Genomic DNA, 16,200 nt, shown 5'->3' with positions numbered 1-16,200 from the left:
GGTCTCGCTGCTCGGTGCGCGGCGGCGGAGAGCGAGGCCTGGTGGGCACCGCCGAAGCGCGGACCGGCTGCTCGAGGTTGTGCGCGTGAGAGAGGCACGGCGCGCGGGCGAGCGAGTGAGCGCTTCAGCTTAGTGGCACCGGGAGCGGTTGCCTAGAGCCTGGTGAGTTGGGGGCCCTGCGGCTGCGGCCCCTCCCCCTCCCGCCGGCGGATCCGGGCTGTCCTCGGCTGGACGCGGGAGAGGCCCCGGGGGCGAGGTTAGGCGCCGGCCGTGGGCTCCAGCCCGGGTGCCTGCGCCCGAACCCCGGCGGCGCGTCCGTGCGTCACGGGCCCGGCTTTCTAACGGCCGCGCGGCCGGCGGAGGGCCGAGTGGGGGTGGGGAGCGCTGGTGCGATCGCCATCGGGAACGCCGGTCGAGGCGGGGCGGCGCGGCGGCGGCGGCGGCGGGGCTGGAAGCGGCGCCGGGGACTGCGGGACGCCGAGGCGGCGAGGCGGCGTGAGGCGAGTGCGCAGCCTGCGCCGCCGCCTGGCGCGGGCGGGCGGGCCGCGGGCGGGCGCGAGCGCGGAGCGCGATGACAGGCAGGACGGGGCCGGGATGCGTGTGGAAGCCTTCGGCGGGGCCGGGAGGGCTCCGTGTGCGGAGTTCCCAAGTTGGAGCCCGGGCCGGGGCCGGGGCGGGGCCGGTGTCACCGCGGCAGGGCCGGGCGGCTCGGCGGCCGGGGGTGTGGTAATTATAGGAATGACAGAACTCGGGCAGCGCGGCGCGTGCGAGCGGGGAGCCCGGCCCTGGCGGCGGGGTCGGCCGGAGAGTGCTTCAACTGACTCGAAAGTTTTAAAATAGTCGTCGCTGATTTTTAAGGTCTAAACTCAACAGTCGCGAAATGTTTTCGCTCCAGAGCCTGCTAGTTGTTAGTTAGCATTACTGACTTTTCCGTTCGTGTTTTGTAAACGGTCCCTTCAAAATCTTGACTAGGTAAGGGAGGCGGATAAGGCGATTTTTCTATCCCTGTTGCTGCTTCAAGCCTCATTCTTGAAATTATTTTAACTTTTTTTTTTTTGCATTTTAATATTTTGGAAGTACTCCACAAATTATTGTCCCACCCCTTATAGATTTTGAAGAAATGAAAATTTGATTTTTCAAAGGAAGGTGAGAATGAGCGCTATTGGACTTTTACTGAAATAATTTATTGTTGGCACTGTTTTGTGTATGATTTTAGGATGGAGGGCGTGAGAAAGTAAAGGAGTTGACATTTATTGAACTCCTTTCTGTGTGATGTACACAATTCTTAACATTTTTAAAAAGATTTTTGTGTATGGATTTGAAAGAGCTGCGGGAGGGTGCGGGGGCTAGAGAGAGATCTTCCATCCACACCGCAATGGCCAGGGTTGGGCCAGGCTGAAGCCAGGAGCCAGGGTGTTCCTGGCCTCCCACGTGGGTGCTGGAGCCCAAGCACTTGGGCCATCCTCCACTGCTTTTCTAGGCCATTGGCAGAGAACTGGATGGGAGGTGGAGCAGCCGGGTCCGGAATCGGTAACCAAGGGTATATCGGCGGCGCCGCAGGCAGTGACTTTACCAGCACCACAAGGCCCACCCCATAGTAAATTTTGAGTAGCTGTTAAATCTTCCTGCTTTCCAGATGAAAAGGCATTGAAGGTCAGAGAAGTTAAGTAACTTGTTTAAGAGGCAGCACTCGTTGGGACCAACCTTAGAACCCAAAGTCACTGCCATTTTAAGAATTGGTTCTCTTGGCCGGCGCCGTGGCTCAACAGGTTAATGCAGCGCTGGCACACCGGGTTCTAGTCCCGGTCGGGGCACGGATCCTGTCCCGGTTGCCCCTCTTCCAGGCCAGCTCTCTGCTGTGGCCAGGGAGTGCAGTGGAGGATGGCCCAAGTCCTTGGGTCCTGCACCCCATGGGAGACCAGGAGAAGCACCTGGCTCCTGCCATCGGATCAGCGCGGTGCGCCGGCCGCAGCGCACTACCGCGGCGGCCATTGGAGGGTGAACCAACGGCAAAAGGAAGACCTTTCTCTCTGTCTCTCTCTCACTGTCCACTCTGCCTGTCAAAAAAAAAAAAAAAAAAAAAAAGAATTGGTTCTCTCATAACTTCTGGGTTGTGTTTTTCGATTTAATCCATTCATTCTGTGGAGTGATTTATGTGACTGACACTAAAGATGTAGTAATGATCATGACACACTGTCTCTGACTTCATGAAATTGATAGAGTAGCAGAGAAGGCTAACAAGTAACTAATGCAAGAATTGACTGCATGACATTTTATCAGTCATTAAAATTGAGCAGATTTGTAAACCACTAAATAGCAAAGGAAGTTCAAATGGAAGCAGACAAAATAAGCCTTGAGGAAAATTAGCCTGTAGGAAAACAAAGCATACATTTAGAGAAACTTAGAGTAAACTAAATGACAGAAATAAACACATCGCCTGGAGTCAGTACGACATCTCGTGTTATTTTCTAAAGTGGTCCTCATAGCGTTTTTTCAAGAAGCATGATTTAATATTCCGTTCTTTGACTTTATCTAGAGTTAATATGTGGATGCTTCCAAAGATTTCATGAAAAGATGGAATTAAAAGATTGATTTTACAAAAAGAGTTTGAGGGGTGAGCACTGTGGCACATCGGGTTAAGCTGCTCCTTGGAACACCTGCATCTCATATTGGAGTGCTGGTTCGAGTATCTGCTGCCCTGTTTCCTGATAGTGCATCTTGGGAGGCAGTGGATGGTAGCTGAAGTGTTGAGATCTTTCACCATTGTAGGAGACCAGGATGGAGTTCCTGGTTCTGGGCTTCAGCCTGGCCCAGCACTGGCAGTTGGTGGAGTGAACCAGTGTGTGGAAGATCTCTCTGTTTCTTCCTCTCTCTGTCACTCTGCCTTTCAAGTAGATGAAGATGAATAACTAAACATTAAATTTCTTTGAAATTCATTCATAGTTTTTCTTTGATAAGCACTTTCCGTGGGCATTTTGAAGATCCCTCCCAAAAGGGACCATGAAAAAAAAAAAAAACACCATCCAAGACACTTTCTTATTTATTATTCTCTATAAAATACAAACCTTAGAGACATTCTTCTTAAGACCCCAGTACTTGCTATACTTGTTTGTTTTTTAAACAAATAATTGCCTTTTGTTAGATCATTTTTGTTTTGTTAAGCCATCCCGTTTCTGTTTCTCTTTACACTTTGACTATCAGGAGGCTCAGAGTTCTGTTCAAGTTTTGTGATTTTCCTGAACTGTGTTATGAATCACTTTTACTAGGTAGTCTGGATTTGTTCTTATTTTCTGGACTATTTTTTTCCTTTTCTGTTGCTCTGTTTTGTTGTTGTTTTCTGTTGCTCTCAATTATTTTTTCCTTGTACTTTTCCCCTTAATTTTGAGAATAGGATTTTCTTATTCTTTCCTTTCCAGTGTTTTAGCACAGTGTTTGTTGAGTTAGTGATGAAAGTCTTAATGATTTGGCCGGCGCCGTGGCTCAACAGGCTAATCCTCCGCCTTGTGGCGCCGGCACACCGGGTTCTAGTCCCAGTTGGGGCGCCGGATTCTATCCCGGTTGCCCCTCTTCCAGGCCAGCTCTCTGCTATGGCCCGGGAAGGCAGTGGAGGATGGTCCAAGTCCTTGGGCCCTGCACCCGCATGGGAGACCAGGAGAAGCACCTGGCTCCTGGCTTCAGATCAGCGCAATGCGCCAGCTGCAAGCGGCCATTGGAGGGTGAACCAACGGCAAAAAGGAAGACCTTTCTCTCTGTCTCTCTCTCTCTCACTATCCACTCTGCCTGTCCAAAAAAAAAAAAAAAGAAAGTCTTAATGATTTATGATATCTGTGCTTTTAAGTCTTCCAGATTGTATGAATGCTGTATATAAAATCATTTAAGACCTTTGATTGGCCATGGAAATAAAGATGAGTGAGCTAGTAATAAAGATAATCCAGTTATTCTCTTTTTTTGTATTATCTTTGTACTTGATGGGTTTTATGAATTTAGCTATAATAATAGAAGAAAACATTGGGAATGGTAAACAGTTCAATTAGTGGATTTGGGCTGATTTCTCCATTCTCTTGCTGCAGTAAGCAGGAGGAGGCCCCAGGCCAGCTGAAGGATCAGATAGGTTCTGCATTAGAAAGTTTTGAGATTGTGCATCGCGTGAAGACAGGTGAAGACAGATGGGATGTGCAGTTTTGTTGTTTAAAGATGTTACAACCTTATGGAGCAGACTTACTTGAAAAAAATGATTGCCCTAGTTTAATTGGGACAGTTCTTGAGAGCAGGCAATAATCCAGAATGTGAATAATAGGGATAATCTCCTTCATATAACAAGAATAATGCTGCCTTTCCTATACAAAGATAAGTCTGCTTACTCATCATGATTGATTTTCCAGTGTGAGAAGGGATATGTGCTGAGTTGTGTATGAGTTTCTACTCTGACCAACAAGGCAGCATGAGGTCAGAATGGGGGTTTGTGGCTAGGGAACAAAGACCAGCAGAGAAGTACTAACATCTGTTGATGGACCAGGCTCTACGGTCAGATGCTTTCACTTAATTATCCTTGCAAAACCACTCTGAGGAGGCGGTTACCTGTACAAGATTGGTATGTAACTTGCCCTACTTCCTGGAGTGAGTGGTAGAGCCTGGATTCAAGTCTAGGGCTGTTTGTTCACATTAATCATTAAAGCTTGGTTTTACTAGCAGTTCAGTCTCTCTGGTAGAACAAACTGCACATAGTTTGTTTAATATCATTAAATGAAACAGATCTTGCATGAGTGAAAAGTCTTTTTCTGTCTTTACATCTGATCAATAATTTGGTTTGCTACAAAAATCTAGACTGGAAAATCATATTTACTCAAAGTTCGGAAGTTACAGTTCTGTTGTTTTCTTCCTGTCCTTGTTGTGCATAACTGTTCTGATTCTTCATTTTCATGTGATCCTTTACCTCCCAATCTCTAGAGATTATAAGAATATTATTTTTAAACTTTGAAATTCATGATGATGTGCCTTGATGTGGGTCATTCTTCATTTAAGAGCATCCTGTGGACCCTTAAAAGCTAGGAATGGTTCTGGGGAGTTTTCATTGTTTATTATTTTGTTAAATTTTGGCTTCTTTGTTTTCATTTTATTTTGAAAGGCAGAGAGAGAAATAAAAATAGGTCTTCCATATGCTGGTTCACTTCCCAGTGTCTGCAATATCTGGGGCTGGGCCATGCTGAATCCAGGAGCTTTGATTTAAATCCTGGTCTACCATGTGTATGGCAGAGATCCAAGTACTTGAGCCATCATCTGCTGTGTCTTGGGGTGCACGTTAATAGGAGGCTAGAATTGGAAGTGGAGCTGGGACTCAAACCTAGACACTCCTATATGAGCGTGTGGGTATCCCAAGTGATACCTTAACTACAATGCCAAATGTCTGCTCTTATTACTATTTTTATGACCCTATATAAAAAGAAATTTAGAGTTAATTATGTTTACTCGGGGCCGGCGCTGTGGCGCAGGGGGCATCCCATATGGGCGCCGGTTCGAGACCCGGCTGCTCCTCTTCCGATCCAGCTCTCTTGTATGGCCTGGGAAAACAGTAGAAAATGGCCCAAGCCCTAGGGCCCCTGCACCCGTGTGGGAGACCTGGAAGAAGCTCCTGGCTTTGAATCGGCGCAGCTCTGGCTGTTGTGGCCATTTGGGGAGTGAACCAGTGGATGGATGACTCTCTCTCTCTCTGCCTTTCCTCTCTCTGTATAACTCTGACTTTCAAATAAATAAATAAAATCTTTAAAGAAATTATGTTTTCTCAATTCTTGACCTACTCATGTTCCTTTAGATTTGTCTGTTAAATTTGGTCCTACTTCTTTTATCTCTTCTGGTAGCATCGTAGTTGATACACTCCTTTAATCATAGTAAAGTGTGTATTGAGGTGTGTGTATATTTACCTTGTATATTGTGTCAGAGACCTTGTGTTGTTTTTTACCTTTTTTTTACTCACCATTGCTTGGGTACCTTTCTGTTTAAAGTGTGTCTAATGTAGAATTCCATGATGCACATTTGCCACATTTTACTTTTCATTCTGTAATAATCAATACCTGAGTTTGCCTTTCTGCTATCACAAATACCTTATGGCAACTTGGGAATGTGATTCCTGAGACATAGAATGAGAGAATTAGTTTATGTGCCTCCTAACAATGATGGAGGATTCTTGCTTGCCTGTACTTTGTTTTATCTAACTTTCCTGTTTTTTGTCAGTCTGATGAGTATAAAGTGGTAACTCATTTTGTCACTTTACATCCTCTGATTACCAATGAATTTAAGCATCTCTTGGATCCGTGCAGATTTCCCTTCTAGATAATTCCGTGTTTTGTCTTTTCTTTGTGTTTCTTGCCTTTTCAGTTTGCTGAACTTTCTTGCTGAAGTTGGATTTGAATGTCTGAAAGATTTGGGAAGTGTATTTTCCAAGTCTGTCATCTTTGTATTAATTTTGTCCAGTGTCCATTCATTGAACAGATTATTCTAAATTTGATGCATTGTTTCTCTGATACTCTCTTCCTGATTGATGCTTTGTTCTTTCTGGACTTTGTACTTGAATTATTTGGATATTGGCACTTTAAGTAACTTTCATGTTCATGTCCTTGCACACTCCTATTTCTCATCGCTTAGTCTTTTTGTTCTGTTTCCAGAGAGATTTCCTCAGTGTTACCTTCCAACTCTTCCCCTGGGTTTTGATTTCTGTACCTTAAAAAAAAAAAAAAATGTATTTGAAACACAGAGGTGAGGGGAAGACAGCATTCATCTGCTGGTTTCACTCTCCAAATGGCTACAATGGCCAGCGCTAGGCCAGCCAGGGGCCTCATCCTGCTGTCCCATATGGGTGACAGAGGTCCAAGTACTTGCGCCATCTTCTCCTGTTTTCTCAAGTCATTAACAGGGAGCTGAATTGGAAGTGGGGCAGCAGGGACTCAAACTGGCACCCATATGGGATGCCAGTATAGCAAGAGGCAGCTTAACTTGCTACACCACAACGCTGGCCTCTCTTTCCATATTTCCTAGGGCTCATTCTTATATTATAATATCTTTGTATTGTTTCATTGACACTGTAATCCTTTTGAGGATGTTATTGATAACTTTTCATTTTTTTTTTTTTTAAATTTGTTTCCTTCATTGTCTGTTTCCTCTAAGTTCCATTGTTTCCTTTGCTGTCTTATCTCTAAAGGCTTTCCCTGGTACATGGTGATCTTATGACATTCCATTCATATTTAAGAGTGAAGTGCCAGAAACTGAATTGGGAGCTCCATAGGTGTGACCTGTTGAAGGATGGACAGGGTAGCTAGTGGCCCTTTTTGGAGGGTGGGTGAGGCACGTTCTTTTATTCTGGGACTGATCCTCTTTCCTGAGAACACCTCCAGTCTCTTGCCTGCAGGATATGTGCCTAACTGCCCTGTTTTGAGGACTCGATTTAGAAAAGGAGCTGAGGTTCTTAAGTATGCTCATGTAATTCTGACTTCAGTGTGACACATCACCCCTACCTTTACCTGCACTGCAGTACTCATGTTACTCTCTTTAGTGAGTTTCTTTTTTTTTTTTTTTTTTTAATTTATTTGAAAGGCAGAGGCAGGGGGAGGGGTCTTCCGTCCACTGGTTCAATCCCCAACTGACCGCAACGGCTTGAGCTGTGCTGATCCAAAGCCAGAGCCAGGAACATCTTCCAGGTCTCCCATGAGCGTGTGGGGTGGGGCTCAAGAACTTGGACCATCTTCCACTGCTTTCCCAGGCCATAGCATAGAGCTGGATAGCAAGTGGAGCTGCCAGGACTCGAACCGGAGCTCATGGATGCCAGCACTGCAGGCGGTGGCTTTACCTGCTACACCACAGCACCTTCCCCTAGTGAGTTTCTTAACAGTGGTTGTCTCTTATCTGAAGGGGTCTAGGAGGGATGGTTGCCTGGCTATGAGGAATAGAGGAGGAAATCCGGTGTGTGATGGGTGTTTTGTAGACTTTGAGCTAACCTATTTTCTAGCAATCCTCCTCACTCCACCTACAAGATACCTGGGGGATTGCCTTTCTGTCAAGCCTCCTGCTTGTGTGAATCCACTGTTTTGTTGTTGTTGTTAAAGATTTATTTACTTGAGAGGCATTAAAGAGAGAGAGATCTGCCATCCACTGGTTCACTCTGGGACTGGGCCAAGCTTAAGCCAGGAGCCAGGAACTCCATCCAGATCTCCCACGTGGGTGCAGGAACCGAAGTACTTGGGCCATCTTCTGCTACTTTCCTAGACATATTATTGGGGAGCTGGATCAGAAGTGGAGCAGCCAGGACTTGAACTGGTGCTCATATGGAATGCTGGCATTGCAGGTGGCAGCTTTTTTTAAATTAATTAATTAATTTATTTGAAAGGCAGAGTTATAGAGAGGGAGGGAGGGAGGGAGAGAGAGGCAGACAGAGGTCCTCCATCTGCTGGTTCACTCCTCAAATGGCTGTATCGTCAGAGCTGGACCAGGCCAAAGCCAGGAGCCAGGAGCTTCATTGGGCTCTCCCACGTGGGTGCAGGGCCCTCCTGCTGCTTTCCTAGGAGCATTAGCAAGGAACTGGATCAGTAGTAGTACAGCTGGCACTTAACCATATGGGATGCCAGTGCTACAGGCAGTGCCACAACAAGGCCCCAGCTGTTTCTTACTGACTTCTCACTTTGCACATGTTTAGACCTCAGAGAGTTCTACTTTGCTAGTGAATGTCATCTGACCTTTTGTTTTATGGCTTCTAAGAAGGTTTTGAAACCATCTGCGATTCTTTCCCTTCCTATTCTTTTCTTCTTGTGGTTCACTCCTTTGTAAAAATTATTTCTGTGGCAGGTGTTTATCCTACCAGTTAAGACACCAACATCCCATAGTGGAGTGTCTGGTTTTGACTCCCAGCTCTGCTCCTGATTCTATCTTCCTGCTGATGTGCACAATGAGAGACAAAAAGTGATGACTCAAGTAGTTGGGTCCCTGTCACCCACGTGGGAATCGTAGATTGAGTTCTGGGCCTCTGGCTTCAGCTTGGCCCAACCCTGGCCATTGTAGGCATTTGGGGAGTGAATCAGCAGGGTGGGAGCTGTATCTCTCTCTCTCTCTCTTCAGCTCTCTGCCTCTCAAATAATATTTAAAAATTATGATTTTAATATTCAGCTGTGTTTTCCATTTTATTTCTTTACTTAGACTCTTGGTCTCTTCATTCTTTCCACAGCATTTGAATTATTGCTATATGCTTGGTAATGAAGAGTAAAGCTAAATTTCTGGCTCAGCATTGTTAATATGATTTTGGAGGAAAACTGCATATATCCTTTATATGCTAATTTTTAATTTGAAAGCTTTTTTTTTTAAAGACTTATTTATTTATTTGAAAGAGTTACACAGAGAGAGAAGGAGAGGCAGAGAGAGAGAGAGAGAGATCTTCCATCTGCTGGTTCACTCTGCAGTTGGCTGCAATGGCTGGAGGTGTGCTGACCTGAAGCCAGGAGCTTCTTCCATGTCTCCCACATGGGTGCAGGGGCCCAAGGACTTTCCCAGGCTTTAGCAGAGAGCTGGATCGGAAGAGTAGCAGCCGGGACTTGAATGGGCGCCCATATGAAATGCTGGCACTGCAGGCAGTGGCATTACTCATTGTGCCCCAGCGCCGGCCTCCCCTCTTTTTTAAAGATTTATTTATTTATTTAATTTGAAAGCTTTTATAATTGTAAAACACCTATTAAGTGATTATTAGATTCAGTAGTGGATAATAATTGAATAAATAGCACCCCTTTATCTTGTCTTTTGGCTAGATTTGATTTAACAGGTGATACAAAACAAGAACTGTCCCACTATTAGGTAAGTGATAATTTTTTTGTCTCATAAAGACTTAACTAAAGTATTTTCAGAATTTCTGATGAAATAATAGCATGTTGGGGCTGATGGTATGGCACAGCTGGTTAAGCTACTCCGTATGATCCCTACATTCAATATTGGAGTGCAGGTTTGAGTCCTGGTTGCTCTGCTTCCAGTCCAGCTTCCTACTAATACAGGTAGGAAGGCAGTGGAAGATGGCCTAAGTACTTGGTCTTCTGCCACCCGTGTGGGAGATCAGGATGGAGTTCCTGGTTTCTGGCCTTGGCCTGACTCAGACCTAACTGCTGTAGTCATTGGGGAGGGGAACAAGTGGGTGGAAGATCTTTCTGTTTTTCCTTCTCCCTGTTGTTCTGCCTTTTAACTAACTAACTAAGTATATAAGTATATATATATATATACATATATATATATTTTTTTTAATAAAGAATAGCATGTTGGGGCAGGCATTTAGCATAGCAGTTAAGTTGTCACTTGACACACCTGCATTACCTATCAGTGTTTGGTTTGGGTCCCTGTTATTTCACATCCAGCCCATCTTCCTGCTATCTGGAAAGCAGTCGATGATGATTCCAGTACTTGGGTTAGAACTGTAAGATGTGACTAAAGATGAGCACCTATGAATCCTATTTGTGTGGCATTGACTTCTCCCTGGAGGGGCTTTTTGAAAGGTTTTTCAAACCTCCCCTGTTTAACACTTGATTCCTATAACTCAGGTAAAAGGACTCCTTAATTGTTTTACAGGAAAAGAATGGATAGGATGTCTAAAATTTTGTTCCAAGTGCTTGTCTCCATGCAGAAAAGAATTCAAGGTGGAGATATAAAGGAGTACAGGAAAGCCAGATTTATTAAAGGGGATAGAACACACTCAGATGTGAGTGTGGGCAGTCTCTTCTCATGAGGAAGGAAGGGCTGCTTGTCCCCACCAAATTTGGGGTTTCTACTTTTACAGGGTAGAGAGTGGTACTTGGGTCAGGACCTAATTGAATATTCAAAGGAAGCAGAGTTTAGGCAGAACTTGAGTACTATTCTCTTCTGTGTTCCTCTTTTGGGAATCCTGAGAGTATCATGGCATTGTAGGGTTGGAGCAAACACATGGTCATCTCTAGAGAAGTGTCATGACTTCTTGCAAATGATGGCAAGTGAGGCTTGGGTGCTTAGTTAGAATGGGTATACTGAGCTTGCAGTCACATGGGGTATTTATAACCCACAGACACAGAAGAGGTGAGGTCTCTGGTGCTATTGTGCACAGGTGCTGCTGCCAGTCCTCACCTTGTCCTCATTCACTATCTACCTATGTGTCCACATCAGTCCTGAAAAGTGAGTTATTAGAAGGCTGGATTGGTTGGGGCCAGCGCTGCGGCGTAGTGGGTAAAGCCACTGCCTGCAGTGTTGACATCCCATATGGGTGCTGGTTTGAGTCCTGGCTGCTCCACTTGCAATCCAGCTCTGTGCTATGGCCTGGGAAAGCAGTGGAAGATGGCCCATGTCCTTGGGCCCTTGCACCCGCGTGGGAGACCCAGAAGAAACTCCTGGCTCCTGGCTTGGGATTGGCTCAGCTCTGGCTGTTGTGGCCAATTGTGGAGTGAACCAGCATATGGAATATCCCTCTCCCTTTCTCTCTCTCTCTCTCTTTCTCTCTCTCTCTAACTCTGACTTTGAAATAAATCTTTAAAAAAAAAGAAAGAAAGCTGGATTGGTAGTGGAGGTGGGACTTGAACCTAGGTACTTGGATATAGGATGTGGGTATCTCAAGCAGTGGTTTAACTGCTGTGCCACATTCCTGCTCTTGTTTTTTAAATATGAAATACGTATTATATTTTCTAAAAGTATGCCTGATATATATTATGGATTAATTAGGCCTGATTTATATGGTAGATTTAAGTGTGTTTAGCTTTTCATGGTGTTCCAAAAATTATTGTGATTATTGAATATTCAGAAGTTTTAGGGTATGTTTGGGATATGCTAACTGAATAGACTGCCTCAACACACTGTGAATATACATCTTGAATATATAAGCATGAGAATAAAAGCTCTGTATTCAATTTTTTTTGGGTACAGCTTGGTGGAGAATAGCAGTGGTATTAAATGAGCCAGGACAAAAGGATCTTTTGGAAAGAGAAGCTCAAACTTGATCTAAGAATTGATAAAAACAATGTAAGTGCTTATGCATTGAAGTAATACAGTAAAAAGCTATTGAGATTGTCATAGAACATCCCCCAACTTGCTTGGAGGAATTGTTACAGAATCCTGAAAACTGGGTCCTCTCACCAGTGCACCAGGCCAATTACTAGGGTGATGGAATATAGTAGGTGTTCACTTCAGAGTTTGCAGGCAGCTACCCCTCAATTCCTGAACTTGAGGAATTAAGGATGGTGAATCTTGTAGAGCAATGCACAATCAGCTCTGTTTGGGTCTCTGGTTGGTCCACAGTGCTTGTGACCTTGCTTTGGTTGATCAATAATAGGAGGCCAGTGTGTTCTTTGTAATAACAAAGTGGGTTCCAGTCTTTCTGGGGCCCACTCTTAGATTGTACATTACTTTGATTGGAGAAGCTGTCAGAATAAAGCCTGGTGTTGAGATGTGATTGGGGTCTTGTTGACTCATTTACCTTTGTGCCTCCACTTCAATTTAGTGAATTAATCTTTAGCAAGAAGTTGATTTACAGTCATCAAAGAAAAGAGAGAGGAACTGCAGAGGCTGATAAAATCTCCATCAAAGGCCTTAGGAGTAGGTGTTCAGTTTCAAGATTAATCTGAGTACTGTGGGAAGGAAAAAACTGAAGAACTGATGTTAGGAAGGATGGTTTAGGGGTATTAAGAGTTTTCTAGGTATAGGATGGCAAGGACTTGGACAAGACTGGTGACGGTGGAAATAGGCAGGAAAGGATAAAATCACACTTCAGATAGAATAACTAAAAATTGATAATTGACTAAATGGACATGAAGGAGAAGGTGGGGGGAATGTCCTTTTTTTTTATATAAAGATTTTATTTATTTATTTGAGAGAGAGAGTTACAGACAGTGAGAGGGAGAGGAGACAGAGAGAAAGGTCTTCCTTTCACTGGTTCACTCCCCAAATGGCTGTAGTGGCCAGAGCTACACCAATCCAAAGCCAGGGGCTAGGAGCTTCTTCCGGGTCTCCCACGTGGGTGCAGGGGCCCAAGCATTTGGGCCATCTTCTGCTTTCCCAGGGCATGGCAGAGGGTTGGATTAGAAGAGGAGCAGCGGGTCTAGAACCAGTGCCCATATGGGATGCCGGTGCTGCAGGCAGAGGATTAACCTACTGCACCACAGCGCCAGCCCTAGGATGTCCTTTTGAAAGAATAGAGTACATTTTTGTTTTTGCATTAGTACTTTTGCTTCTTATTTTCAAGTTTTGCTTTTCTGACTGTAACTCCCTAGAAAGCAAGATGATGATGAGGCATAGGCTTCCACTTTAAAGACTTCTGGTTCCTGAGAGGGTACTTCATGAAGTTATTGACAATAACCTAAAATTTTTAATTAATAGCTTAGGTGGTTACATAAACCAGCTTGGCATCGCTACAGCAAAATACCCGAAATAATCAACTTTGTAAAGACAAAAGGTTTATTTGGCTCACAAATTTGTAAGTTGAAGGTCACAGTGCCTGTTTCTGCTATGTTCTGGTGAGGACTACATGACAGATGGCAGTGGCAGGAAGTATATGTCCAGTAAAGTGGTCACATCATGAACCAGGAGTAGAAAAGCTGGGGTCCCAACAATTCTTGTGAGGCATGTCTGTGGTGACCTAAGAAACCCGCCCCCCACAACCAGGCCCCACCTCCCAAAGGTTCTACTCCCAATATTACCACCCTGCAGACCAAGTCATTATCATGGTGTGCCCTACCAAACCACAGCAGTGATGTTTGCTTAGGATAAGCTAAGTAATTTTCTCATACTGTTACCTTGTTGTTCATTTTCTTTCTTTGCCATCAGAGCTGTCTTCAGTCCAGTTTCAGCCTACATTTTTCACTGAATTTTACATTGTTTTATGGTAAAGCTTCTGCTCTACTGTAGTGTTTCAGTTGCATATAGGAATTCAGTCAGGGATTTTTTTTTCTTTTAATTTATTTTTATTTGAAAGAGACAGAAACAAATGCACATCTGTCATTTGCTGATTCACTCCCCAATGCCCAGTACATCTGGGGCTGGGCCAGGCCTAAGCCATGAGCCCAGAATTCAATCCAGGTCTCCCATATGTAGATGGTAGGTACCCAGATACTTGAGCCATTCCACCTTGACAGGAAGTTAGAATCAAGTAGCCCCAAAGCTCGAACCTAGGCACTCTGACATATGATGCATGTGTCCCAAAGGTATCTTAAGGACTAAGCCAAAAATCTCCTTAATATTTTTTAAGTTTATTTTTTATTTGTTGGAAAGGCAGACAGACAGAAGGAGATCTTGTATCTGCTGGTTCACTCCTCAAATGCTTACAACAGCAGGGGCTGGCCAGGCTGAAGCTACGAGCACAGAATTCAGTCAGGGTCTACCACATATGTAGCAGGGGCCAAGCAAGTACTTGGGCCACACCTAATGCCTCCCAGAATGCGTACTAGTAAGCAGCTGGAATTGGAAGTGGATCTGGGACTCAAACATAGGGTACAGGTGTCCCACGTGACATCTTAACAGCTGTGTCATAAGCCAACTCCATTTGAGTATCCAATAGGAAAAAAAGACAACACCAGAGATCTGGTGTCTGCTTTTAATCTATTAATTGGTCTCAAAACTTTCTTATGCTCTTAATTTACTGAAGATCTGAAAAAACTGTATGTTACTGTTTTTTTCTACTATTTACTATATTAAACTTGAAAGCAAAATTTTAAAACACTGGAATATATGAGTACACATTGCATCATCAGATGATGATCCCTTAATACCTCAAAAAGTTCTGAACAACTTGGTAAAAGTGAAAAAGGTATATAACATCTTAGTAATATTAGGGGAATAATTATCATGAGAAGCATGCTTTTCACATGTATTGTTGAGTATGGAAAGATGAGTGAGTCCCTTGTTAGCACTGAGTGATGGGGGTTGGGAACTGGTACACAAATACACACTGATAGATTGGTGGAGCATATTAGAGAGTATTCTACACTATGAAAAATTTATTTTTAAAGACTGACTTATTTGAAAGAGTGACAGAGGGAGACATATACATATACACACACATCTTCCATCTGCTGGCTTACCTCTCTAAAGGCTACAACAGCCATGTCTGGGCCAGACCAGAGCCAGTAACTCCATCCTGGTGTCCCATGTGGATGGTAGTGGCCCAGGTACTTGCCAACTTTCACTGCCTTCCAAGTGCATTACCAGGAAGCTGGATTGGAAGTGAAGTAACCACTGGCACTCCCATATGGGTTGCTGGCATAGCTGGCAGTGTCTTAACCAGCTGTGCTACGACGTCAGACCCACTGTAAAAATTTTATGTACCCTTTGACCTTGACATTCACTATTAAAATTCATTTATGGGGGCTGGTAAAACTGCCACCTGTAGTGCTGGCATCCCTTATGGGTACCAGTTCAAGTACCAGCTGCTCCACTTCCAGTCCAGCTCTCTGGTATGGCCTGTGAGAGCAGTAGAAGAGTCCCAAGTGCTTGGGACCCTGCACCCATATGAGAGACCCGGAGAAGCTCCTGGTTCCTGGCTTCAGATCTGCTTAGCTCCAGCCACTGTGGCCATTTGGGGAGTAAACCAGCCAATGGAAGACCTCTCTCTCTCTGTAACTCTGCCTTTCAGATAAATAAATGAATCTTTGAAAAATTCATTTATGGGTGTAACTATATAACTATATGTAAATATCTGATAAAGAACTTTTTGTGGTAGAAAATTAGAGACCAAATTAGTTGTCAGTCATGTGTAGGGTCTGGTAATTGTGGAATAAAAATTAATTGCTAGTTAAAAAACATTAACTCTATAGACATTGATATAGAAAATTGTCCAAAGTTGAAGAAAAGTGCAGTACTGTGTATGTAATTAACTCATCATTGTAAAATAAAAAAATAAAACATGCATGTACTTACAACCAGTTTTTGAAAGAATATGGAGAACTTGATGGAGGTTATGTTTAGAAGTAGAGGAGAAGCACATTCATATTTTATTTTCTGCCATATTATTTGGATTTTTTTGGTGAAAATTTGCAGCTTTTTATCATATAAAAGGAAAGAAGTGTGTTGTATGAATGATGGAAGTTGTTAAAATGTTGGAGGTATGGCCGGCGCCACGGCTTACTAGGCTAATCCTCTGCCTTGCGGCGCTGGCACACCGGGTTCTAGTCCCGGTTGGGGCACCGATCCTGTCCCGGTTGCCCCTCTTCCAGGCCAGCTCTCTGCTATGGC

The 16,200-nt window shown here is 44.2% G+C and overlaps 1 protein-coding gene across 2 annotated transcripts in view; it reads left to right on the top strand.

Moving 5' to 3' along the window:
- Nucleotides 1–16,200, top strand: part of KPNA1 (karyopherin subunit alpha 1) — a 72,753-nt gene continuing 56,553 nt past the window's right edge. The window contains exon 1 of one of the 2 annotated variants that reach the window (XM_062208839.1): nucleotides 1–162. The gene's annotated coding sequence lies outside the window, so the exon portion shown is untranslated. Of the gene's footprint in view, nucleotides 163–11,911; nucleotides 11,998–16,200 lie in introns of those variants that run through there. The other variant, XM_062208842.1, reaches the window with a different exon arrangement.

This window comes from Lepus europaeus, chromosome 2, assembly GCF_033115175.1.
Source record: "Lepus europaeus isolate LE1 chromosome 2, mLepTim1.pri, whole genome shotgun sequence".
Classification (NCBI taxonomy): domain Eukaryota; kingdom Metazoa; phylum Chordata; class Mammalia; order Lagomorpha; family Leporidae; genus Lepus; species Lepus europaeus.
This window is presented reverse-complemented; position numbering and strand designations above follow the sequence as displayed.